Consider the following 24,953-nt stretch of genomic DNA (forward strand, 5'->3'; position numbering starts at 1 on the left):
ACTGCAAAGAAAAATTGGTTGCTCCACCAAGTATATCTATACAAATTGTATAAAGGTAAAGGTACCCCTGCCCGTACGGGCCAGTCTTGACAGACTCTAGGGTTGTGCGCCCATCTCACTCAAAGAGGCCAAGGGCCAGCGCTGTCCGGAGACACTTCCGGGTCACGTGGCCAGCGTGACATCGCTGCTCTGGCAAGCCAGAGCCGCACACGGAAACGCCGTTTACCTTCCCGCTAGTAAGCGGTCCCTATTTATCTACTTGCACCCGGGAGTGCTTTCGAACTGCTAGGTTGGCAGGCGCTGGGACCGAACGACGGGAGCGCACCCCACCGCGGGGATTCGAACCGCCGACCTTTCGATTGGCAAGCCCTAGACGCTGAGGCTTTTACCCACAGCTCCACTCGCGTCCCTACAAATTGTATATTGTCATATAAAATGAAAGAATGATCTTGGTCACCCTTAACTTACATACGAAGCTGTCTTGTATCAAGTCGGGTCAATGGTCTCTTTAGATCAGTATTTTCTGCACCACATTACAGCTGGTGCTCTTCAGACTTTTGGATGCTCTCCAGCCAAATGATCAGGGATGGTAGGAACTATAGTTTAAAGCACCTGGAGGACACTCAGTAAGAGAAGGCTAGCCTACATTTACTGGCAGTGGTTCTCCATCATTTCAGGCTGGTAGACTTCCTAGGCTTATCTGGAGATACTGGGAATTGAATGTGGAGCTCTTTGTACAGTGGTACCTCAGGTTACAGGCGCTTCAGGTTACAGACTCCGCTAACCCAGAAATAGTACCTCAGATTAAGAACTTTGCTTCAGGATGAGAACAGAAATTGCGCAGTGGCAGCGGGAGGCCCCATTAGCTAAAGTGGTACCTCAGGTTAAGAATAGTTTCAGGTTAAGAACAGACCTCCAGAACGAATTAAGTTCTTAACCCGAGGTACCACTATATGTAAAGTATGCCATTTTGCTAGCAACTTAACACAAATGTTTCAGTCATTTGTAAATTCCATGACAGATCTGGATCACTTCTGGAAGCAGAGTCACATCACCAGGAATTGTGGAGGTGTCTAGTATACCTATATAATTTCAAAATCTTTCTCTGCTACTTTAATTTTTCATTTCACTTTTAGTTTGTATACCACCTTTCTGTATTAGTTTACAAGCTGAAGAAAAGCAAGATCGCACACCTTATAACAATCTGGTCCAATGCAAAAACCTTACAATAAAAACAACTTAAAATAAACAACATATCAAATAAAGTAATATTCCATAATCCATTAGAATATAATAAAGGTAAAGGTGAAGGGACCCCTGACCATTAGGTCCAGTCGTGGCTGACTCTGGGGTTGCGACGCTCATCTCGCTGTACTGGCCGAGGGAGCCGGCTTACAGCTTCCGGGTCAATGGGCCAGCATGACTAAGCCGCTTCTGGCGAACCAGAGCAGCGCATGGAAACACCGTTTACCTTCCCACCGGAGCGGTACCTATTTATCTACTTGCACTTTGACATGCTTTCGAACTCTTAGGTGGGCAGGACCAGGGACCGAGCAACAGGAGCTCACCCCGTTGCGGGGATTCGAACCGCCGACCACCTGATCGGCAAGTCCTAGACTCTGTGGTTTAACCCACAGCACCACCCGCGTCCAGAATATAATAGTACACAATAAAATTAAATATTAGCAAATAACAAACAGAAATTCATTCTTATTCATTCTTAACCATTTTAATAAATAGTTTCTAAACTATAATCAATAAAAATAACAGTAAGTCACAGTGCATAAAATAACACAATACAAACTGAGAAGCAAAGACACACAACTGATAATTATTTTTTTTAAAAAGTATCCCTGAACTCCCTTTCTCTCTTCCCAGCTGTTTCTGCTGTTCCTAACGGCATGGTCTGGGAAGGACTCCTAGGGCTGGAGGGAGGGGCAAGGCAGGTGAAAAAAGCCATTGCCTGATTGCCAGCACAAAGTCTCTCCTCAAACATCTTTTATGAAGACTTCTACGGCTAGAGGAAATATGGAAGAAATAAAACATGCAGGTTGGTCCATTAGATTAACTTGGGAGCGGGGTGGGTGGGACAACAGTAGTGTAATATTAAGATCACCTTAAAAAATTGCAAAGTAGTGAAGAAGCTTTTGAGTTCACTAGAATTTTCTTGAAGCTAAATATGAAGCAATATGAAGGGGGTATGGTCAGGTTGAGAAGATTTTATTGCATGTGGTGACAAATCCCTGTTACAATTTATAATGGCATAAAAATTGAGTGGAGATGTTATACAGACATAGGAGTCTTTTGTCTAATGTGTCCTAGAACTTGAGAAAGAAAACCTACAACCTAATAATGAACTTTGCCTACGGGAGAAAAAGAAAGCAATACCCAGTTGGCCACCTATTGATGCTTTGCCTTGTACACTACCTAATAATAATCTTCAACTTTACAAATGTTAGAACGGCCAACTTTTTCTCTGCTCTCTGGCTTAGGAAGGGTCAGTGTGTACTGACAACTGTTAGAAAAACATCCCAATAAGCCATGGCGTTACATTTTTGAAAGAAGTGCAGCAATGGCTCATTTCTCCCCATGAGTCTTTGTAGCAACTGAAGACCATCTTTGCACTTACTACAGACCTGCCTAACCCCTACTCTAATGCTATTATAAACTGCAACTTGGCTCTTTTATGACGCCAAGCAATCTCCCCACCACCACTACCACCTACCTCTTTGTGCTTAATAGAGTGGTACCTCAGGTTAAGAACTTAATTCGTTCTGGAAGTCCATTCTTAACCTGAAACTGTTCTTAACCTGAGGTACCACTTTAGCTAGTTGGGCCTCCTGCTGCAGCTGCGCCACCGGAGCACGATTTCTGTTCACATCCTGAAGTAAAGTTCTTAACCCAAGGTACTATTTCTGGGTTAGTGGAGTCTGGAACCTGAAGCGTCTGTAACCCGAGGTACCACTGTATCCACTGTGCTTAATAATACTACCACTGTCGGAGGCAGCACACTTCTGAATGCCAGTTGCTGGGAATCACAAGCAGGGAAGCGCCATGTTTGTGGGTCTCAGCTCCTTCCTTTAGGCATCTGGTGGTTGACCACTGTGCAAACAGGATACTAGACTAGGTGGGCTATTGGTCTGACCCAGCACGGCTGTCCTTATGTTACCATCCTGCCTGAAGGGGAGTGAAAGCTTGCTCACTACTTTGACATTTTACTTGCTCCAAATAAAGGAGTTACTGTAAGTTTAAAAAAACAACAAATACATGTACATATACTGCTATTCAGCTTTAGGTGGCACTATTGTCTTATATTAAATGAGGCAAGTTGGCGGTGGTTGACTTATTTGGACTGTAAACCTCACCTGGCACATTCCCTTTCATCATGATTACAATGCATACATTTCAAAGGCTAAAGTGAAATGGTGTAAATCTGTGAGTATAGTTAAAAGCGTTTTATAGTCACACGGGCACAGAGTTTGTTCACAGATGTGTTTGTTTTATGCTCACCTCTTTCCAGTGAGTTTATGGCCTGTACTTGAACGAGCATTTATTTTCTTTACATGTGTATTCTAATTTGCACAGTTCTGGATGTTCACATATATCAATGTGATAGAATCCTGCACTAAAAAAAGACATTATAATGAAATGGCGTAGAACTTGGTGTGGATTTATGGCTGTCAGATTCTTTCCTTCTGAAAAGCAGCTGGATTCACTAGCTCCTTGCCCTGCTAGCTGCACTCTACAGTCCATAAACTGGCTTAGATTTTGCCCCCAACTGTACAATCACTTGGAGTTAATGATAATTTTGCATGGGGCAATGCAGCAGTCAACAGAAACTGCACCTGCCCCCTCCCACCATTAATGCCTGTCTATCTACCAGATCCCATGAAGGGACACCGATGGCACTGTGGGTTAAACCACAGAGCCTAGCTCTTGCCGATCAGAAGGTCGGTGGTTCGAATCCCCGCGACGGGGTGAGCTCAGGTTGCTCGGTCCCTGCTCCTGCCAACCTAGCAGTTCGAAAGCACATCAAAGTGCAAGTAGATAAATAGGTACTGCTCTGGCGGGAAGGTAAATGGCATTTCCATGCGCTGCTCTGGTTCGCCAGAAGCGGCTTAGTCATGCTGGCCACATGACCCGAAAACTGTATGCCGGCTCCCTCGGCCAATAAAGCGAGATGAGCGCCGCAACCCCAGAGTCGGCCACGACTGGACCTAATGGTCAGGGGTCCCCTTTACCCTTTACCAGATCCCACACCCATGGTCACACAGCTATCTTGGTTCAGAGAGAGGCTGCACACCAGACAGGAAAATGAAACATAGGTCTTTCTAGATCAGCATAGTCTGCACCACACAACACCTGCTTCTCTTCAGGTTTTGGGCTGCTCTTATGTTGAGTCAGGCCATTGGACCATTTAGGTTTTTTTGTCTGCAATGGCAGCAGTACTCCAGAGTTTCAGACTGGAAAGTGGGTTCTGGGACATTTTGCTTGCTACATCCCTCATGGCAAATGAGGACTATGGAGGTTGCATATTGTCTCCCACCATCTCTTTCTTATATATTTCAACTCGAAAAACCAGCTGGTGAATAAGTGTCCCACTAGGGCAGGGGAGGATGTTGTGAGCAGACCTGGCACAGATGATCAGTTCCTGTTCTGAGCAGAAACCGTCCATACATTTATCTCAATGATAAAAGCATAGGAATCAACATTTCAGAGTCTGGGGACAAATCAGTAAGGGCTGTACTAATTCATTTCCAACACTTTTGCATTTTTGTTGCATAGTGCTGTTTAAGTCAGTTGTAAAATTATATTAAAATAAATTATTTGTGTAACTCTCACTTCTTTATCCGTGGGCACTGCTGTTTCCATCTCCCATCATTGGCAGGAAAGATCACATGGATCAACTACAGACAGAATGCTATAGAGTAGCATTCCACATAACTGGGGGGGGGGCAGATTTTTTAAAAAGGGGTAGAATTCCATCTTAATTTCTGATATAGGTGAATGGAGAATCCTCAAACACTTCAGATCAACTAAAAGTGTGAAGAAAATTAAATATTGCATTAAAAAATTGTTTGCTTAGTTTCCATAGCAGATTCCACTAGGTGTCAGCCCACGCCTCTTCAAAAGCTGTGTTACGTAGGTGCCCATTTTTATATTTGATTCTAGAAGACTTCATTTTAAGACCAAAGTGTAAAAATGCATCTACTTAAAAGTCCTGCTGTGTTCAGTGGGATGTACTACTTAGTAAGTATCCAGTCTATCCTTTAATGTTTATAATCTCTAGTGCCTTGGAGGAGATATAAAATTACTCAGATAGCCACATATATGTATTTAGTGGGAAACGTGCTACACTTCACTGTGCCCTTCCAACCGTCTAATTAATGGCACTTTCATCCTCTGTAAATAACCACTCCCAGTATCCATCTTTGGTACTCACATGCTTTAGGAAACATCAGCAACTACATGCATGTCAGAGTTCTGACTGGGATCAGAGAGAGTTCAGGATATGCAATAGGAATAACCCTGCAGACTTAGGGATCATTCAAATTTTATTGGAATTTACTGGTGGTTGCACAGTTATTAACTCATTTTATTGATGGCTTTTTGGGGGTACATTTCTAGCTTTGAGGATGATTTGATTAAAATGATACCTGTATTGCTAAATACATTGTTTAGATTTATAGTTCTCATCTTTCAGCAAGATAGACCAATTGTCTGATTTAGTGAAGGTAGCTTAGTATTCTAGGGAGGAGCCATAAGCTCAATGGCAGAGCTCATCTTCTACATTATAATTCCTGAAAATTTTAACAGCCCAATTTAAACAGTCTGCACAGGATCCCTGCTGAACCTCTAGGGAGCTACTGCTATTTGGAGTGGACAGGACTGCACTAGGTGGCTCAGTGGTCTTCCTTTGCATAAGCCATCTCCATGTGTATCTATAAACTAAAGTGAAAACCAACACCTAACCTATTTTAATTTTTTAAAAAGTGCACTGCAGTGTGAGATAATTGCAATCCATTACTCTGAATATAAAACCAACATCTTTTTAAGCCCTGATCTTTCCATCAGTGTGTTTCATTCATGTGAGCAAGGGAAACGGGGCAGGATAGGAAGCTGAGGAAAAACCAGAGAAAACAATAGCAGTGAGTCATATTTCAAACTTATTTTGTAGATTCCCATTATAGCAGACCTTTTAATGTAAAGCAAAATCTGCCAGAATATTGAAGGGAAGCCAGAATTCTTTTTAATTAGGTCTGTATCGCCCAGAACAAATTCTTCCTTTAGAAATGGGCAAACCAGAGTTCCTGCCTTTATGCTGTTCACTTGAGTTATTATAGTGATAAAACTTACTTCCCTGTACACTGGAGTCATTGAATGGCTCCTTTTTTCCTGAAGAGTCGTGATGTACTTCTTGCAGCCTTGCCATATAGTTTTCTAGGATCCTCTGTTCTCTCCAACTTCAGCGGAAGCTTAGATTTGTCAAGAGGCTCTTAGTCCCACACAGTACAGTTTTCTGATGTACCCCACCCTCTGAGGACTAGTTTTTTCCAGGACCTAACCATTATAATGCAGACATCTTCAACTGAGAGCCACTACATCCACGCCATGCATTTAAGCTTTTCCCATAGTATCCTGGGAACTGTAGCTTGTTAAGTGCACTCCGAGTTGTTAGGAGACCCTTAATAAACCACAGTTTTCAGGATTCTTTGGGGGAAGGCATGACTTACAAAGTGGTATGAATGTTTTAAATGTATGGTGTGGTTTCTGATGCTGGATATCTACCAAGGTTTCTACTACAGTACATACCACTGTTGGAAATCGCAGCCAGTGATGCTTGAGGAATTCAGTCTTTGCACATTTCTAGTTTGAATTGACTTGATCTGCACCTCCCAGATGAATGAAAGGATAGAACATTCATATCTTGAAAGTGAGCAGGTTTTAAACTATGTATTTTAATGCAAATTTATATGATTTTTTAAAAATCACATTTAATATGAAAGCCCGATGGATCAGCCCGATGGATCGTGGGTGAATGTATGCAAAAGTGGCTTAGACTGTAAACACATCCCTATCACTTCCATAGGGAAGAACATTAATGAGTTTAATGTAACCTCCGAACTGTAGAATCACCAGGTCAAATCTGTTTCAGTTAGGCACCCTGTCCCAAATTTTATAAAACTGCTTGTCCAGCGCTCAGATTGGCTTTGGCTTTAGATTTTCTGTATTTATTCCTGATAAAGCAACAGTATGCCATAACAACGGCATGTTACACTGGCAGATTGCATTCTCTAGCTGGTTTGTATATAACCAGACAAACACAGATTCATGTTTGCTAAAAAGTTTTCTTCAGAATATAAAATAATTCTGAAGTTGAGTCTTTATTTTTACCATCAGAATGAAAATGATGAGGAAACTAATTTGGCTCTGTACTGAAAAAGGAAAACGTATGTTCTGAAGAATTCACGTCTAATAAAAGTAATCTTATTTCGCTATGCCTTCTCCCTTCATGTGGCTGTTGTTAAGGTGGCTTTACAAAAGGCTTTTATCCTCCCTCAGTTTAAATTGCTGTGGATAAAGGAGGGTCCCTGTTGCTCAGTTATGTCCGCTATCGATCAACCTGGTTCCTTCAGCAATGGGGACACTCCCCTCTTGCGCAAACATTTGTGTGCCGCTTTGAAGCTCTCCCAATAGTTGCCAAAAGGGAGTGCTTCTCAGAGTTGTGAATTTTAGCAAAATACTTCCTCTTTCAGATACAGCAAGAGCATTGCTTTTTTGTGGAAAATGCAATAGATTGCCATATTAGATGTATTAATATTTCAGTGAAATGCTACTCAGAATCTTTTTGGACTTCTTTGGCCTTTGTAGCGATACATTTGATTGATTGCTTAAATTTAAAACTGTGTAAAGTTCATTTTGGAATATATAGCATATTTGTGCACAGAAACAATTTGGTGATATACAGTATAGTCATGGCTAATATCAAAACATGATGATGTATCATTATAAACAACTTTCCCCCCATTTTTTGTATTTTATTGGATTGTAACATGAAAATGTGTACTATTGGCTTTGTATTCCTAGCTATAGCAGATGCCCTATTAACCACCATAATCTACATATATTGTTCTGTGTTTTTTTAAAATCTAGTAATGATACACAAATGCTATGGATTAATGGAACTATGTGAAGTGGGTTCAGTGATTCCCTAAGGGTAATATCTCCATAAATGATGCTTTAGCCTGATAGAGTAATGGCTGCTTGTTCTCTCAAACCACAGTTGGATTCTTGAAATATTTGTTCAGTTTAGGGATCCTAGTAACATTGAGTTATGAGTTCCTGGGTCTCCAAAGGTTTAGTTTTCATCATCATAATTCATGTGATGGTTTTCACACGGAAAAGAATTAAGCATAAATTCTTGCATGGTTATGAGTGTTTGCTTGCATGTGCATATATCATAAATCTTTTCATGTCATCACTTACAAGGTGAAGGACTTTGGCAGCACTTAGACCACAGAAAGCCTCCATTCAAAATGGTTCCTTGTCCTTTCCAATATTTGCACAGCATTGTGTAACTAACCAGTCGTTTCCCACATTTGTCATACTCAAGGACTTTGCTTCTTCTACATATACCTACACTGAGAATGCTCCAAAGGTACTGCATAAAGAACCAAGCCTTTAAAAAAGCCTAACCATGCTCCTGTGTACTGCCAAGCGAGACCTGCCTGCTTGCCCCTCTTTACCCAGGGACAATACATTGTTATGAAATGGGGTGTGTGGCTTGAGTATCAATGGTTACAAGGGAGCAGGTTGTATGGCAGCCACTTCAGGTCAGGGCCAACATCCCTGGCTTTTTAGGACAAAGGAAAGTGTGGGCATAGGAAGGCTAAATTGTATGTGAGCATGATGTATGAGATTATAGAACATGCATGCTGCTTACATGACACAGAAGGATTTTACATTTTCATGCTTTATAGTGCATGAGTGAATTGCAAGTGGCTCAACTCTTAAACTGAAGGTTCCTTGATATATGTGTGTGAGTGTATGTTTATAATGGGTGAAATCTGGATACCAGCATCTGGTTTTAACTGGTCTAGTAATCTCATTGGTATTAGTGTATATGATTTAGTAACATAAATCCCCCCCACCAATGCCTGAGATGCTGATAACTGCCAACATGCAATAAATATGATAATGTTCAGAAGTCTTTAGGGACATAAATGTCAAAGATATTTGGAGGCGGGAAGACTATGTGAGACTTTGTGTCCATGTGGCTTCCCCCCTCCTTTTTTTTGAATAAGTCTTCTGACTATAAATGGAACAAAAATGTTTAGTCTCTTAATCTAGAGATTTGTCTCCTTGTGAAAATGTCAGCAATGCCAGAACATCTGATAATACTTACTTAAAATCTGATTTAGAATTATAGTTATTAATACATTTAAGTAAACGTTGGAAAATATTCAGAGTTCTGAGGGGCTTTTTATATAGGGTATAAGATCATCTGTGTAAAATAAGTATATATAGATCTGTCTCACAACATATTCATACTGTGGTGTCGAAGTCGAAGCCAGTAACTGAAAGAAGTCGGAATAATAATAATAAAAAGGCAAAATTCTATTAACTGATAATGTAATGCGCTGTAATGGGTGATTTCTGAAACTATATTATTTAGTTGATGGAAACATGTGGAAAACCTCTTAGAAATTTGTACAAAAAGTGTCTAATTATCAGATTATGTACTGTTCAAAGCAGTCTGTGAACTCATGCAGACTTGAGGGTTCTTAAGACTGAAGTCACTTAGTTCTTCAGTACTTGCCAGCAGAGACCACTTCATCTCTTCATGTATACTCCTAAAACAAATGTTCTGTTATTCATCTGTAATCTTTAACCTGGTCAGTCTCTAGACAATGTGACCTAAGGACTGGCTTCCCTGCTCTTTTAGTGGAATGTGTTGATTTGTATTTTCATGTTCCAAATTTAAGTAGTTGAACTAGGCATTAAGATTAGCTTTGTCATTTTGGGGCATCTTAATCACCAACATGATATGTCATGACCAAACTAGCCCATCTACTTTACATGTTCCTCTTTCCAAAGTGTAGGAAACTAGACTTGCATGAAATACCACAAGTACCGAACGCACTCATAGGAACTTACCTATGTCCAGAGATTTTCCCAAGATTCTGCTTTGGAGGATGATAGATGCTTGTGATTGTGCCTTTTCACCATGAGCACTGAGATAATGCAATTTCCTTTCAGAGAAGGGAGGGATTCATTTTTGGCATTTTGACATTGCAGGTAGTTCTTTTTTTGGAGGGTCTTTGAGAACCTCTGGTAATGTCTCTCTGCTTCTCTTTTGCTTTCCCCACCAGATTATTTAACTAATTATCCTCATGGTTATTGTGGGGTGTTGTTGTTCTTTTTATGTGTACTATGGAGCTTTAAAATCGTTTCCAAGTTGCCTCATAGAGTCAAACGATATAGATCATTTCAGAGCAAAAGGTGGGATGCGTATTTTGTGCTATACAAAGAAACAAATATATACATATTTGCATGCTGTATAAACCTGAGTTTGATTTACATATTAAATATAAATATTAAGTGGACCCATACTCTGTGATTTGCTGTTGTTGCAACACCACAAGTAGTAACTTGCACTGCTGCAAGTAACTGAATGCCTTGGCAATGTGTCCCACAAAAAATGGATCCCTTCCTTTATGAAAGCTAATTGCTGGGACATGCTTGTGCAGGACTGCTGTACCATAGAACGGAAGGGAAAGTAACCCCTTCCTGCACAGTGTGAGGGAGGCATAAAAGCAGATGAACTTATGTTTGGTGCTAGTACCAGAGCAGGGTATAACTTGTGGTGGTAGGGCCATTTCTCAAGAAGCAGGTTCCTAAAATAAGATAGGTAGTCAAATTAATAATTTAAGGCTGCAACCCTATACCTGCTTTCCTGCGGTGTTACAGCATGAATGTTTGGAGCCACTCCTGTGCTTGGTATCAGCAGCCTCTTACACTTGGGGAAAGCTCCCTTTTTCTTCCCTGATGCCCCAGCCTGCTTGGTCCCTCCCCAGGATTGCCAGCCAGCAACTCTTTGAGCTCCTTGCGCCCCTCATCCTGATCTGACCAGCCCCTCCAGGTCATCTCCTCAGGGCTCATGACAGAGAGCTTCACAACCTTTGCAATCCTGCACCTAGTTAGGCTCGGGCATAAGAAGGACACCTCCTCTAGAGTAAATTTAAATTGTTTTATTAAGGGGATTTTTATATACCTAACGGGAAATGGAAACCTATATTGGGCATCAAAGTGCTAGGCGGCAATTTCCACAGACTTAAGAGCCACAGCTACTATCTCAAGCTTAATTTTCTACTCCTACCAATTTACTTCCACTCCTCCTCTCTTCAACCAATTCCCAACTATCTCTCTCTCTCTTTTTGATGATTGACCCCCAACTGAATGTTGCCCCTCCAACTGACTGGAGCCTCCAGCTAATCAGACTGAAATGTGCCAGATCCAAGCTACTAAATCTTAAAGCAACTCCGCTCTGCCACAAGTGGTCACTTAGCAACCACTTCTAAAACAGGCTTGTAACATCCGGCCAATATAAGGCCTCCTGACACTCAGGGAGGTCACAGAATATATCTTCCTTCACAGCAATGAACTTTCTCCACAACCTGAATTAACTTTTTTGCCTATAATGATGTTGTTAATGGCAAAAAATCTCTGTCAATACTCTTCTTGTAGGGAAGCCAAGGCATCTTTCTCCCCTGACTAGAAACTGAGATTCCACTTTGGAGCATGCTCAGTTGGACACTTTGTAGAGAAATTTCCAGGCTATTAAACAGCCTCTCAGAGAAAATGGTCCCTGAAGAGAGTCAAAGGTCCATGCTTATATCAGGGATTTAGAAAAACTGACTCCACCCATTTACAGGTATTTACCTTAGGAAACCTGTCAGGAACTGTTTTTGTTTTAAGGAGAAGTTACAATTTCTACTTTCATGGGCTTCAGGCCTGTTTCTGTCAGCAAGTGCCTTTGGATGATTGATTATTTAATTTCTAAAACAGTTAGTATGTTTACAATATCTCAAAGCAGTGTACAAAAAACTGAGCCAACAACAAACAACTTAAAATATAGCAAAAAATACAGTTACATATAAAAACAGTAGAAAAATAGTTACATATAAAAATGTTACATAAATACAAAGTTACTAACACCCCCCCCCCAACATCAATTCATTTTCTTTCTGACACACCCTCCCATCTCAGTCTCTTGATTCTCATTCAGGGTCCAACAAACTCTCAGCTCATCCCCAAAAGTCTCACAACAAGAAGAGTTCCTGGGAACAGCAGACATCATCCTAGTCTCTCATTCTAGACTTGCTTTTTATGAGCAGGCCCAAGGTGGAGGGTACTTCCTTAGGCTGCCCACAGCTGTGTCTCATTCAGCTACACTCTCCACACCCAGTTCCATGCAAAGTAGGCTTGTTGAGTTTCCCAGGGCATCCAAACAATTGAAGGGGGGGGGGGGCTCTACTCACAGCTCTTTCTTCCTTTCTTTTTGAAGAAATAATTTTTTTTAAAGATTTTCCTCATTTACAAAAGCACATGCATTCGGATTGCATTTTCTACAGATCAGTTACATTTGTCATGAGACATTGTTGTTATATGCAATATAGGGTAGATGGAGTGGAAAACTTTGTGTTCTTTTACTTAGCGTATGTGTGGGGTTTTTGTGTCAGAGTCCCTTGGGTGGGTTCTCTATTCACTTGTTATGTTTCCTTGGTGGTGAGAGAGGCTGGGGTGGCCTAGGGTGTGGTTGATTATCTTGGTTGGCGGCAGTGGGATTTGTTTGTGCGTGTGTGAGGGGAGGGAGTGGTTGGGTTAAGTTTGCCACATTGAATCATATGCTGTCGGTGGGTTTGTGTTGTTGGGCTGTGATGGAAGCCATACCGGAGTGAAGGCGTCCTCTTCTATTTGTCCCCATGTCATGTCTATTGGTTAGCTTTTCTAGTAAGGCTGTTTCCGATATTACTTGATACCAGTGTTCCATGTTTATTCCTGACAGGTCCCTCCAGTGTCTGGCTATGATGTTTCTGGCTGCTGAGAGTAGGTGGGTTATGAGCTCTTTATAGGGTGAGTGGGCATTGTGATCAGTAGGGCCAGTTCTTGTATGACTACTGACCAAAGAGCTGGGTTTTGGGGCATTTCCTTTTCTCTGGCTTTTGATAAGTTCTGCTAACAGTTCTATTTGCTACTCCTTTCAGTGCTTATGGCAGGGTTGTTAATTGTTGCTTGATGTTGTTTCTGTTATCTTTAAAATATGTTATAAAGGTGTTCTAAATGATATTAGTGGCAAAGTCGGATATAAATATTTTGTAAAAAATCAAAATGGGGTGGTCTCGAGGATTTCTACATGATGCAAGCTTTGAGCATACTTACTAAAACATATGTTTGACTTTTTACACTTTCACTGATTGTAAAGATGGAAACATTAGCATCTGCTTTGTTTCTGAGATGACCTTAGTCTTTTAGTGCAGAGGTGTGGGAACCTGTTTAAATATCACCAGGAAACATTTAGAAGACTATTGTGTGCACAAAGTTTTCCTGACACAGCATGGGGCTTTCAGATGGGAGCTCCACAAACAAGAAGTAACTATCGGTCAGTTTGGGTTTTGTTGATAAAAGAAAATGTGCATGTCCCACAGCCAATATTTAGAAGACAAAGACAACATAAAGGGATAGGATGTTCTGTTCATAGGATGATTTTGGATCCTTTTAACAGTTCTTACAATGTTTTTATTCTTTTGGGTTGGGGAAAGTTTTTGTTGTTGTAATTTTGATTGTTAATGCTACAAATAGTTTTCGCAATGCCAGAATCTTTGGCCCAACGTGGGGCTCAAACCCACGACCCTGAGGTTAAGAGTCTCATGCTCTACCAACGGAACTATTGATGCATGGGTACTTTTAAAGTTTGGAAGCTGCATTTTCCTCTGCTAGGCCTATTACTCTGCAGATAATTATTTCTGTATCGAAAAACATCCAGTTCATTCTAACAAAAACTGATGCATGCTTGGTCTCCTCTTAGATTGAAAGAAAGATATTTGACATTGTAGGAGTCAGTTTATAGGAAAAATTGTGACTGCATTCAGCGTTGGAGGAAGTAGCTTGGGTGCCTGGGGCCATGCGCACAGCAGTGGGGCGAGCTGCCCATGGCAGCAGGGCGCACCACAGGGCCTCTGGAGTATGCCTGCCTCCTCCCACTCAGCCACCCTGCAGCTGGGGGAGAGGCAGCGGGTGGACCATTTGGACAGCACAGAGCCTGCTCACGCCCAAGCCACCACATCTCTCCCAGGAGAGACATGTGGCTCGGGCGCGCTGCAGGCCCTGCAGTGAGTGCCACCTGACATTTTGTCACCACCCCCCCCCCAGTGGTGACACCCAGGGCAGCTCACACCCACCGCACCCCCCTTCCTCCGCCCCTGACACTATATTCCACAGGGGAAATAGGTTTGTTCTATTTTAAAATTATTGGAATTGTGTGGGGTTTTTTTAATCACTTGGAAATAAGTATTTTGATCAGTTATATTGAAATATTGTGCAGTATAACACACACACACACACACACACACACACACACATGAACATGGATACAAAGGGTTGAGGCACTTACAAGTTTTCTCATTCCCCCAAATTGTGGATAGTGTAAGTGATGGCCCCTACCTTGACACCATGTAAATGGTATGTTTTGCAGTCTTATGTAGACTTCTATACCCATGCTTTTCTTTACTTGCCTTTTACTGTAGGTTGGGCTCAACCACAGCACCGAAGCTGGAGTCTTTAGTATGTCAAAATTTAATGAGATATATGTGTTTACATTCTAAACCCATAATTATGACTGCCAGCCACTTGCATAGCCTTTCTTAAGCTGCAAAGTGCATTCTTGTACATATTTTAACCAAGAGTAAAACAAGCAATTTATCCCAAGCATTGTCAGAGTGTTAGACAATTCTAACTAATTTTAAATGAAGCCAATTTTTGCAAAGGCGGGTCCTTTACATTTTTATTCAGAAATGGTGGACTTCTCAAAAGAGTTGCGTGTGCCATTTATGATGAAAGACGCTTGCCTGTTGGTTTGCAGCCTTGTATCCCTTCTCTACTCTCCCTAAATTGTACATAGTTAGAACTATTTATTTATTCCATACCCTCCAACATTTCTCTGATGGAAATAGGGACATAATGATAATTTTACTATTTATACCTCCCACATCTTACTTGGTTGCCCCAGCCACTCTGGGCAGCTTCTAACATATATAAAAACATAATAAAACATTAAACATTTTAAAAGAATTTCCCTATACATGATTGCCTTCAGACAGCTGGGGGGGGGGGGGCAGATAACTCCATACCCTCCAACATTTCTCTAATGAAAATAGGGACATTCTAAGGAAAAGTGGGACATTCCAGGATCAAATCAGAAACCAGGACAGCTTCTCTAAATCAGGGATGTCCCTGAAAAATTGGGACACTTGGAGGGTCTGTTATTCCATTATCGCTCAATGAAACCATATAGGAAAAGCAGTGAGCTTTAGTTTTCCTCCAGCACTAGAAGAGAAATGAGGGTGGAAGACCAGGGACGTATGAGTGCATGGAAGTTAAGTTCTAGGCAAGCAAATATAGGAGACTGAAATGTGTTTAATGTTGACATGGAGTAGAAGTTAAAGCAAGTGCCTTAATTTACAATTTCCATGCTTTTTGGTACATGAGTAGATTTGTAATTGCCTTAAGTGTTCTCTTAAACCAGAGGATTTTTTTTAAAAAAAACCCTAGAATAGGATTATAATGACTGACAGCTATTAATCTTCATAATGTTGTTCCAGAGTGTTTTTTTTAGCGTAAACTCAAAAGCACAATTCTTCTTGCTTCGTTATTATGCAGTGTTGAACCAACACTAGGATATTCTTTGCACACACTTATAAAGTTGATTATTAATATTGATCTCTTGCTTTTAAAAATGTCTGCAATTAATCTGCTCATAACGCATATGGACAAGCTAAAGCTGGCTTATTTAAAGAGCAGTAGAGTAGCCTTCAGATTAGCATATATATATATATATATATATATATTTGTTTCCTAGGGACCAAGTGCTAAGTCTATTAGACATTTCCTGCTATTCTTTTGAATTGTAAATACTATTCTTGTGCCTTGAAAAGGCCAGTGTGGAGAGAAATCCATGAAATGTCACAACTTCTATGGACAGAGATTTGAGAAGCAAGAAATGATTTTAAAAAATTCAGATAAATTAAGTTCAGTACATTTAAATGTGCAGTTCCGAGCTCTGGGGTTTATGTATTTGGGATTCCCTAAGCATTGCTTTTGACCTTTTGCCACAGTTGTTTTAAATAAAAAAGAACGTACTGATAATTTCATAAATATAAGTATATTCATATTTGGAGAATTGTATTTGTACCAGTTCATACTCTGGAATAACAATGATAAGCATTTGGCCTTGTGGGTATGTTCTGCTTTAAAATGTTCCTCCAGTAGGCAAGTGCAGATGTTTTCATTCTAAGGTTCAACTGTTTGTTTAGTTCATGGAAAAAAGTATGTTCTTAAAATGCAGAGAGACTGAAACACAGTGTACACTGAGACTTCTGATGTTTACGGCAGGAAGCAGCTGATTGAAAAAGACAAGAAATCACACAACCTAATGAATGTTAGCTTTGCGTAAGGTACTGAAAATGAAAGAAGACCACCCATGCAGAAGACAAGTGTGGTTAACTTTTCCTTCTGTTTCTGCACTAATTTGAATGGCAGTATCTCTCCAGAACTCAGTCACTGCTGTTTATATCTATATTTAAATGTTTTAAATGCCTGAAGCACTTTTGTGACCTTAGTTTTTTAGGATGCGTCCAGTTGGAACTTAATATCGTGAATGGGTCATTCGGATATTGGATGTTGGGAACAATAATAAAAAAAAATACTTACCAGATTTTCCTCAAAAAGGGTAAATCTGAATTAAACAGTGGTGGTGGGGATTTGGGCTTGCATTTTGATGCCAACTATGTCATGTAAAAAATGTGAATGTATGTGGAACATTCTTATCATCTCCATATCAGCTGCAACAATTTTCAGATATGAGTGAGCTAATGATGCTTTGAAAACTTTTCATTTGGCTTAATTATAGCATGTTGTTTTGAAGAGAGAGCGCCCTCCCTTTGAATCTGAAGGCAACTCACTAAACAGAGAGGAGGGGAGGATATTGCTCTTCCATAGAGGAAAAGGTGATCAAATGGGGGGCAGCTGCCAGTGGGTGCGGGGATGCCCGGCAGGGTTTTTATTTGCTGCAATTTTTGGTGCTCTGCAGAAATGCAGGAATCGTTAAAGGGCTGGGGCTCTGCCAAGCGATCTAGGTGAGACAGGTACAGGAGCCCTCAGAGAACAAAACATTGGCAACGCAAATAGACAGAATGGAGTCAACCCTTATTCAACTTCCGAATATCCAGCTGGCCCTGTCTACCTACCCCAACTTCCCCTGAACCTTCTACTGGGGTTTCTCCCTTTTCCCACTCTTCCACCCACCTATTTCCCCTCAGCCACCCTGTCCATTTGTGACATCACAGGAAGTTTGTAGCCAGCGCCAACTGCTAGGAATGCATCTGCACAGCCTCCCATCCTGGTACTGGAAAGGGGAATGTCATGAACATTACTTAGACGTATTTAGAAATACATTGATTTAGAAGTAGAAGATGGCTTGCTTAAGCTCTGCTGTCCTCTTCATTGCTGCTTTCGGTGAAAGCCTCATCGGCTTCTGACATCCATGAAAAGCAAACACAGATACAGTGAGGGGAATGACCCTCATTCAGCAGTATCATCCCGCCACCTCCATTGACCAGCTTGCCAACCTCCGCTGGCTTCCACCCATGAATATCCAGTGGTTCAATCTTACAGCTTACACCACTATCTGAACATGCAATTCCCAGGCATACCGTGTCTGGTGGGTGACCTATGTCTATTCTCCATTCATACTTACCCCAGCATCAATCCACAAAACATCATCATCATCATTTTTTAATTTGTATACCGTCTTTCTATCTTACAATACTCAGGGCAGTTAACAAGCTGAAGAAACAAAAAAAATGTACTTCTTATAACAATCTAATGCAATACAAAAATGTGATAATAAAATTTTAAAATAGGCAACCTACATCAAAAAAGTAACATTCATCAATCATTAGAATAGTATTAAATAATAATAACATAAAAATTAAACAGAAATCCACTCAACAGTTACAATAAATAATTTCTAAACTATAATCAATAAAACAATGGCAAGCCACAGTACATAAAATAATACAATACAAATTGAGAAGCAGAGACTAGAGCGTGGGGCAAGGCAGGTGGAAGGAGGCCTTGCCTGATGGAGTCTCTCCCCTCAGTTCTTCTTCCAGGACCTGCTCCCCTATGAGGACTCAGAGGGTCAGAGGGTGGGGCAAGGCAGGTGGAAAGAGGCCACACAACTTTTGTCAACAGCCTTCTGAAGGTGAATTTCAATCAGCTTACCTGCACAAACTTCAGCCTCCTTCAGACCTGCAGCATCCCGGGATTCCACATGCTAATAACAGCTTCCGCCCACCAACACCTGCTAGCTTCTGCTAGGTCCATCACTAGCTTCCAACCATGGATATCTGTCACTTTCAAGCCATGGTCCTGCTCAGCAGGTACATTTGCCTTCTTGTTACTCCACAGCATCTCATTGACAGATGATGGCCTCCTTCCATTTTCCACTTCGCCTCCATGTGGAAGGAGACAACCAAGTACTGAATAACACAGCTGTTGCCCAAGGTGTCCTCTTCAAGCTTTTGCCTTGGCTTTCCCCTTGGGCTGCTTTTGTATATCCACTGAGTTGCCATGTGCTTATGTGACATCACAGGACGTCCACAGCCAATCACAGCAGTTGGAGAGGCATCATCATCATCACTTCCTCAGGCCTCACAATGGTGGGTGGAGCTCAGCAGCCATTTCCCCTTTGCTTGTTTATTATGTACAGCTCACTCCTTATCTGTAACGACACCAGAGAAAGGCATGCCATAAATCCATAGTGGGGGGTTATTTTTCATCCTGATGGCTGCATTTCCTTGGTTCAGATTTTCCATTATGGGAGCCAACTCCTAAGGGCCAAGGTCTCTTCACATCCCCTCAAAAATATTGATTTAGTTGATTAGTTGCATCAGGTGTGCTTGAGACAACCCCTGAGGGATTCTATTCAGGGGGTTGAATAATAGACTGGGGAAGCCAGTATAAACTGCAATTTCAGCTGAATTTGGAGGAACCACTTGAAGCATCTGCTGTGTAGAGTTATTTCAGTTGTTTTTGTTTGATTTGCTCATTGCCAACAGATAAAAGTCTGTAAATTTTGATAATAAACCTGATTTGCAATTGGGGGGGGGGGGGAATGGGGGACAGCTCTTCTATTTGAGCCCCATTTCCTTGGTTACTAGAGGAGCCAGTATGTTGAAGTGGATGAAATATTGGGAAGGCCTTGGTTCAAATCCCTACTTGGGCAATCACTGTTTCTCAGGCTAATTTACTAGGTGACTTTCATGAGAATAAAATGGGACAGCAACAAATATATAACCCTGAACTCCTTAAAGGAAGGATAGGATGAAAATGCAGAAATTTTTCATTGCTGTTTTTAAAATAGGATTTTGCAAATCTGAATCATGTAACCAGGCTGCTTAAAGTGTTTGTGAGGTTGAGTTTGTATGACAAGCTACACCTGACATTCTCTTTTTGTGCAACTATTACCTATGTTATTGACCATTTTGGTCAAGAACCTTGAAGGCTCCAGTTTTTATTTTCTGGTCAGGCAAGCAGTAAACAAGTCTTAGTCTTTTCAGGCCTTATGCCTGCAATTCACCACAGTCAAGGCAGATTCTGTGCAAGGGTATGAAATGTAGCCTTAGGAGTTTTTAATTTGGTTCAGAGTCCTACAGTATTAATGTTCAGTGGACAAATTTAAGCTGTCTCTCTAGTGCCTTGCTCTCTTACTATTAAATGAGCAAATAAAGAAATTTATTAGAAACTAGTTCTGAAATGTATAATCCCATAAAAGGTAAAGGTAAAGGTACCCCTGACCATTAGGTCCAGTCATGGATGACTCTGGGGTTGCAGCTCTCATCTCGCTCTATAGGCCGAGGGAGCCGGCGTTTGTCCGCAGACAGCTTCCGGGTCATGTTGTCAGGATGACTAAGCTGCTTCTGGCGAACCAGAGCAGTGCACGGAAATGCCATTTTACCTTCCCGCCGGAGCAGTACCTATTTATCTACTTGCACTTTGATGTGCTTTCAAACTGCTAGGTGGGCAGGAGCTGGGATGGAGCAACGGGAGCTCACCCCGTCGCGGGGATTCGAACTGCCGACCTTCTGATTGGCAAGCCCTAGGCTCTGTGGTTTAGACCACAGCACCACCCGTGTCCCTGTATAATCCCATACAGTACAGTAAATCCCCAAAAGGCATAGCCCACCATCTTTTCAGCACTATATGACAGTGCTTGAGGTTCAGACATATAAAGACTGAAGACAGTCAAGTCAACAGCATCCTGTATTCATAGACCCCCCTCCCACCCTGAATGTCTGTGGACACACATGGGCCAGTTTCTATCAGTTTTCATTCCCCTCCATCCTCTTCATTTTTCAACACTCTTACAAACAAGTACTAGAAATATGGCCAAGCACATGGAGGTTTACTAATCAACAAGTAGGTGGCAATAGTGCAAAGACATTTTACAGTGTGCAAGGTGTATTCCCAATGGAATTTTTTTCTCTTCTTTGTGGTGCTGTTTAAAATCAAGCCTCCTCCAACTAGTTGGTGTAACTTCCCTCATTGGTGTAACTTCCTCACATATCAGTGTTCTGTATCTGAGAAACAAGTGCCAACATGAGATAAGACACCTAAATGGAAACACATTTAAATCAAGATTTTGACAAGATTTTAACATTTGTTGCACCTCCAGCTATAGGAAGGCTCACATGGTTCCTTAGGGCCCCAAAGTCTGCAGGTACAGCTGTGTTTTCCTTTCTCCAAAAACCCACTTCTTCTCTTCTTTGACTCACAATGGGTGTGCTTTGTTCTTTAAGATAAATGTTGCCTAGTTTACAGAATAAAACTTTTTTTTGGAGACTAGCTGTGAGGGCTGACATTATACTGCCAAGAACCCCGTCTTCAAAAGCTCTCATCCTGCTAGCTATGGTGAAGTGATGCATCTCCTTATAGTTCTCTGCTGGAGAGGAGGCTAGAAAAGGGTTATAATCTGAATGGACAGATGACGGTCTTGCACCTGATGGAATCACTGGGTATATTGTTATTAGTCTTTTGCTAGAATCAGGAAGCAGTCCAACATATGCTCTTCAATCTCTTTCATGCCAAGTAAGGTGGACTTTAAGTAATGACCCCTATCCCGCACACTCTTGAAGTCTCCCTCTCTCTGGGTCAGTGATTTACGAGCATTGCACTTTGCAAAAAGGAACTTTTTAAGGCTAAACAATGTTTCGAGGCGACTTAGAATAAAGCATAGAAATATAATAAAAATAAATAAGTTACTATGACCAGCAACTAATTTCCCAGATTCAGATTCTAGTATGACAGCAGCAGCTGTTACTGGTCTGGGAGAACTTGACAGCAGTAGTCCAAGCACAGGTAATGTCAGGGCAGGACTACAGCAGTGCTTTCTATGTGGGGCTTAGCTTGCATTTGGTCCAGAAACTACCATTGGTGAAGAATGCTACAGCACCATTGTTAACTGGAGTGAGACACTGTCAGTGTTATTATACCTCTGCTCAGACATCTGCATGGGCTGCTGATTTGTTACTGGGCCAAATTCATTGTGTATATAAAACCTTTCACTGCTTGAAGCCTGTCTGCTGCCTTACCCTCATTTGTCCATTCAACCACTTTAGTCTGTGGAACTGGCACAAGTGCCATGCAACAACTTTTCTGCACTTGAAAGGGTTGTATATTTTTAACTACTGATTTTATTAACATTAGGAATTCTTTATATATCAATTTGTTTTTTAAAAAAATTCTGACTATTATAGTACTTTTAAGTTTTATGTAAACCATGGAGAGGTTTCAACAATGAAGCAAGTATACAAACTTATTAAATAAAAAAATAAAAAAGAAGAAGCCATGATTGTCTGAAAGATTGATTTTATGCATGGGTTAAACCAGGCTTCCTCAACCTTGGCCCTCCAGATGTTTTTGGCCTACAACTCCAGTGATCGCTAGCTAGCAGGACCAGTGGTCAGGGATGATGGGAATTGTAGTCTCAAAACATCTGGAGGGCCGAGGTCTTCTCCATATTAAACCCTATCCATTTGGACTTGGTTAAATTTACCCTGTCGCCTAGTATTTGTCCATACCCCCAACCTCCAACACCCTTGTCATTCTCAAAATGGTGCTCACTCAGAAACACTACTACATCATCTGCATATAGGTTAATCGTCAATGATTCTTTTCCTACTTGTATGCCCATTATCTTTTGTTCTGCCCATATTGAAAACCCTTTTGTGAACAACAGTGGAGACAATGGGCAACATTGCCATTCCAGTTGCCAGTATTGAAGCTATGGTTTTTCTGATATATTAACTTTACCCATGCTGCTTTTCTTCTGTTATAAATTAAGGGCATTTTATTATAATTACATATGTTATGTTTAAAACTGAATATTTTCACTATCTACCTCTATAATATATAAACCCTTTACCTGCAATTATATTTTTAAGAGTGAACAAAAGAATACTGGGCACTATGCCAAACCCAAGGGATGCGGGTGGTGCTGTGGGTAAAACCTCAGCGCCTAGGACTTGCCGATCACATGGTTGGCGGTTCGAATCCCCGCGGCAGGGTGCACTCCTGTCGTTCGGTCCCAGCGACTGCCAACCTAGCAGTTCGAAAGCACCTCCGGGTGCAAGTAGATAAATAGGGACCGCTTATCAGCGGGAAGGTAAACGGCGTTCCGTGTGCTGTGCTGGCTCGCCAGATGCAGCTTGTCACGCTGGCCACGTGACCCGGAAGTGTCTGCGGACAGCGCTGGCTCCCGGCCTATAGAGTGAGATGAGCACACAACCCTAGAGTCTGGCAAGACTGGCCCGTATGGGCAGGGGTACCTTTACCTTTACCTATGCCAAACTCATAATGTGTGTGTGGAGGACACCCCAAGAATCAAGGGTTCCCTAAAGCTTCAAATGGATGACCTATAATTAACCACCCTGGCTTGGGAGGCTGATAAAGATGTGGATGTGAGTCTTGTGAAGTGTTCTTTATATAAGTAAATTGCATTTATTTACAAATTAGAATAAGGCAACTTCTCAGTGGTGGTGGCTGACATAGCTCTAGGGTTATACATCATGTTTTACAAAAGCAAATGTCAGATTCTTGTTCCATAGAATGTACAATCCTCAACTATTCATATTTAGTAAATACAAGTAGATCTACAATAGAATGCCATGCAGGGTGCCATAATAATAATAATAATAATAATAATAATAATAATAATAATAATATATTATTTATTATTTATATCCCACCCATCTGGCTGGGCTTCCTCAGCCACTCTGGCTGGCTTCCCAAAAAATATTAAAATACTGTAATACGTCAAACATTAAAAGCTTCCCTAAACAGGGCTGCCTTCAGATGTCTTCTAAAAGTCTGGTAGTTGCTGTTCTCTTTGACATCTGGTGGGAGAGCGTTCCACAGGGAGGTTGCCACTACCTAGAAGGCCCTCTGCCTGGTTCCCTGTAACTACCCTCCCTTGTTCCAGCAAGTAGCCAGCCATGCCCTTTTGCAGGATACTCCATTTAACCTCCCTGTTTTTGGCATTCCATAGATACTAGCTGCTCTATTGGACTGTTTTGGGCTGTTTACTGCTTAGGATGGTCTCCCCCGACCCTGCTAAGGTCCCCCCCCTTCCTGTATTTCTGTGATGCTTGGGACTTCCCTGAGTCTGCTGATATCTCCCTCTTGGGCATGGAGAGTACCTTATTGATTGCATAATGATCCATACTTGGAGAAGGAATTTTCTATTAGAATATAGGATTGCTTACCAGAAGTTATTATGTGTTACTGCACATTCAGCTGCAGGCAATGTTAACAGACCATGCTTTCAGTAGTATAGCAGGGGAAACAAACTGAGATTTTCCATGTCTAAGTTTTTGCCAAAGAGGAATCTGTTTAGAAAAGAAGGTTTTAGAATTATCACAGAGTCCAGAAGATATAGAATGGGATAGTAATTGAAGAGACAACTTTATTAAATAATACTTCAGGGATACATGGTACTCTGTGTGTGTTGGTTTATGATGAATTATATAGGCTTAGCCATTTGAGAATGAGCGAAAATAAATTCTGGTGCTCTGGAACTGAGTGATTTACATGATGTCCCTGTAGCTTTTTAATGTTTGGATTTGGATAATAATCTAGGTGTTTCATTTAATGATTTGACAGCATGTAGCACTAGCTGGAAAAAGAAGTTTTTCAAGTTGCACATGGCACATTGACTCTGTGTTAATAAAACTGCAGTCTGAGGTACTGAATCTTTTTGTCTTTCTTTTTATATGCCCAGTATTAATTGATAGAACACTGCCTTTGTGCAATTCAGATGAGTGTGTGAGAGTTTAAAACATATCAATCGTTGTACCCTTTCAAACACCAAGCAAAGTACATTTCTTCATCTTAAAGAGTACCACCTATGCCTCTCCAATATTTTACCTTGTTTTTAATCCATTTTTGATGAATGTTTTCCACATAAAATACAATAAAAGCCAAGCTAATTTAAAAAGCCACAATAAAACAGAGAGAAAAGAAAAAAGAAAAGAAACAAGAAAAAGAAAAGCCCTCTATCACAATTTTATCATACCCCTTTTTCCACACACACACAGAAAAGTGAACCCTGCCAG

General features: G+C 41.1%; 1 long non-coding RNA gene across 1 annotated transcript; it reads right to left on the reverse strand.

Moving 5' to 3' along the window:
* Positions 1-1,860: 1,860 nt before the first annotated feature.
* LOC310685462 lies at positions 1,861-19,094 on the reverse strand. The gene is made up of 3 exons (XR_014515294.1): positions 18,565-19,094; positions 6,814-6,893; positions 1,861-2,017 (listed from the first exon to the last, which is right to left on the reverse strand). It is a non-coding gene; the product is annotated as an uncharacterized lncRNA (long non-coding RNA).
* Between the last annotated feature and the right edge of the window lie 5,859 nt (positions 19,095-24,953).

The sequence above is a fragment of the Podarcis tiliguerta genome, assembly GCF_965153285.1.
Source record: "Podarcis tiliguerta genome assembly, chromosome: 9".
NCBI classification, from domain to species: Eukaryota; Metazoa; Chordata; class Lepidosauria; order Squamata; family Lacertidae; genus Podarcis; species Podarcis tiliguerta.